We start from the raw sequence: 3,002 nt of genomic DNA, 5'->3' as shown, positions 1-3,002 counted from the left end.
CGCAGCACACAAAACACTCGTGGACGCAGAGTGAAAGCAGAGAATCACAAATCGTGAGTGTGAAACAGCTCATCAGATGATTCAAGACTCATGTTTCTGTCAACAAGCACAGGGAAAGATTTCATCAAGACATAAATGTGACCGAAGACCAATATCAGGGAAAATGTAATCTAGGCATGACGGTGACTGCTGCTGGTCATCGCAGAGCGACAGATGTAATGAAGCGCTAGTGACTAATATACTTTTAATCTCTTTTATTTAAATAAATTGATAGAAATTTTCTTTAATGCATCTCTCGCTTGTTTCCCAAAACCAGTGAAGGCACAATGGTCTCCTACTCCCACACCCCAACATCTTTCTCCATCTCTATCCCAGCATCATCATCTGTTTCACTACACCAGTGGTAGGCAACTCCAGGCCTCAAGGTCCAGTGTCCTGCAGGTTTTAGATGTGTTGTTGATCCAACACAGCTGATTCAAATGGCTAAATGACCTCCTCAACAGTTCTCCAGAGGCCTGGTAATGAACTAATCATTTGATTCAGGTGTGTTGACCCAGGGTGAGATCTGAGACCTGCAGGACACTGGCCCTTGAGGCCTGGAGTTGCCTACCCATGCATTACACCTAGGAACCTCCTCTGAGATTTTCCTCTTGTCCTCCCACCTAGCAGCTCCATCTTCATCCTTTGCCCAGTGTATCTACTCTCCCTCGATTTTGAGCCATCCCTCTGATTGACTCATTTCTAATCCTATAAAACCTGATGCTTAAGATTAAATCTATCTTAGGTGAGCCTAACCATACCTTGGATATCCTGCTCGAGCATGCTTCCTGGTCTTTATACAATACCGTCTGCAGGCATCCCTGGATGTTTCATGTCTGCTGTTACTGGAAATGTGAAACCTGAAGTGCTCTTTACCTGGGTCTTCATTGGCCTACAACAGGAATCTGAGGCCTGCAAGCTGATGTAGGTATAGCTGATTCACATACAGTTAAGGTAAAGAGTCAAATGTATGTAACACAAGTCTGTTCTCTGCCCATTTTCATGTCTTTGGACATTTGATAAACTTTAAATCCATTTTGGGTTAATTAATTAAGCCCTGCACTCCTACAGTTTGTCTTCCTTCTCCTTACCCCCTGGGCTAGCCAAGGAAGATGGCCGCCTTCCCTCAGCCTGCTGTTGAAGGTGTCTTCTTGTTAGAGAGAATTTAGCCCTCTGCTAACACCGGGAGTACACGGGATCACTGGCCTTCACGCTACCTTCCACCGAAAAGTGCTGTGCAGATAAATGTGCACACCTGTACACACAGCACGAGCCATCTGTTGCTGTGACACACCGCCCAGCCCTCCCTGGTCCACCAGGCTTTAAGGTGGACTAGCCCAGCTAGCCTAAAAACGTGCCCCAATGCTTCCAGCTGGCTCTAGCTTATCGATCCGGGCTCCGCGTGAAGGACCGCGCTTGCACGCACACAAAGGCCGCGGCGTGCCCGTTGCTTGGAGCCGCTCACCGGCTTACACGCGACCCTCAGTGGACTGCCCCATCGATAACCGGGTTCACATGGCACGCTAGACGGCCCTCTCCGGAGCCAAGCTGAGGAAACTGAGCGAACACACGGCTCCCAAAGCGAGGCAGGGCGAGCGGCGGCCGCAGCACGTGTCCCGGCCGGCCACCCCTCCGCTGCTGCCGGAGAGAGCCCCGCTAGCAGCTCCGAACCGGGACCGAAGGGTGAACCAAACACGAAATTGATCTTTAAACTATTTATTTAAATTAACATGTAGGGATTAAACGACAAAATGGAGCGGTAAAAGAGGCAGTAACGACCAAGCCACGGCTAAAAGAGAGCTACATGTGGGGGATGGCTATATCCTGGAGACCAAACAATCAAGCCGGTAGCTGCATTTCGACTTTTTCACGCAATAACAGTTATTACACCATCCGATGGCATTTCAAAATACTCAAATATTGTAATGTATAGGTAATACACGATTATATAATTATACTCTAGTTACAATGTCATTAAGGTTGCTAACAGCAACTCCCCTTCTACACCAGGCTGTAGACGCGGCCTGGAAGAGCGATCCAGTTAATAAAAAAACACAAGTATAAACTAATCACACACAGGGATGTTGGATTAGAGAAGAGTAACTTACCGCCTGGTGAATTATTTTGGGCAAAACTGCGCTTTACAAACAGGAAGTGTCTAAGAGTCACAGCAGCGGCTGCCTGAACGCTAACGGCTTCACAACGTGCCGAAATGCTTAGTACCGGCCTCGGTTCCACAACCGAACGTGCTATTCTGCCCGCCTACGCGACGGCTACTCAATCAAATTGACGCTCCGCGACTCATTCACCAATAGTTGAACGTGACTGCAACGGCCCCTTACGTACAGCCAATCCGGAAGCGTCTCCTCGCTGCCTGGGTTCACGGAGCGTGCCAATAACGTCACAGTGTCAGTTGACGGTACGATGGTTTCGTGAACAGGCGACTGCCGTTTTTGTTGTTAGCTCGCAGTGTACCGTTGCTTACCCCCGCCTGGGGGCGACAAAGGCTTTTGTTGTCCAACCTGGGAGCGAATGAGTCATCCAATCATGCGGATTTTAATTCATTTTAAGCGGCTTAATGTGATAAAAGGAGGCCGTGGGACCGAGATGTGGGCTTCACTTTTTTCAGATCAGAAGAAGCTGGATGCAGCCTGCTTTAGGACTGTTAAACAAACTAATCCAAACTCAAGATCCAGTGAGGGGCTTTTTCTGCAGCCATAAACCTCATCTCACCGATACAAGTGCAGAGTTTCTTTATTTATCATTTTCTGTTCTGTGTCGGTTATAATTTTAATAAACATGCGCAAAAGAGAGAGGAAGACACCATAAAATGAGCTGACAGCTGGACATCGACTTGTTTTGGGTTTTTTTGTTTGGTTTTTTTTGTTTTTTTATTCCTGCATTTCCAGTTTTTGCCATTCGTATTGTGTCCCTTTGTATTTCCCTCAGGATTTCCCATCATC

At 47.5% G+C, this 3,002-nt stretch overlaps 1 protein-coding gene across 2 annotated transcripts in view; it reads right to left on the bottom strand.

Moving 5' to 3' along the window:
- Positions 1-2,320, bottom strand: part of g3bp1 (GTPase activating protein (SH3 domain) binding protein 1) — a 9,565-nt gene extending 7,245 nt beyond the window's left edge. The window contains exons 1-2 of one of the 2 annotated variants that reach the window (XM_005943794.3): positions 2,148-2,320; positions 801-958 (exon numbers count right to left, since the gene is read on the bottom strand). The gene's annotated coding sequence lies outside the window, so the exon portion shown is untranslated. The remainder of the gene's footprint in view (positions 1-800; positions 959-2,147) is intronic. The other variant, XM_005943793.3, reaches the window with a different exon arrangement.
- Positions 2,321-3,002: the final 682 nt, after the last annotated feature.

Source organism: Haplochromis burtoni, unplaced genomic scaffold, assembly GCF_018398535.1.
Source record: "Haplochromis burtoni strain Fernald_Lab_line unplaced genomic scaffold, NCSU_Asbu1 Contig_361, whole genome shotgun sequence".
Taxonomy (NCBI): domain Eukaryota; kingdom Metazoa; phylum Chordata; class Actinopteri; order Cichliformes; family Cichlidae; genus Haplochromis; species Haplochromis burtoni.
This window is presented reverse-complemented; position numbering and strand designations above follow the sequence as displayed.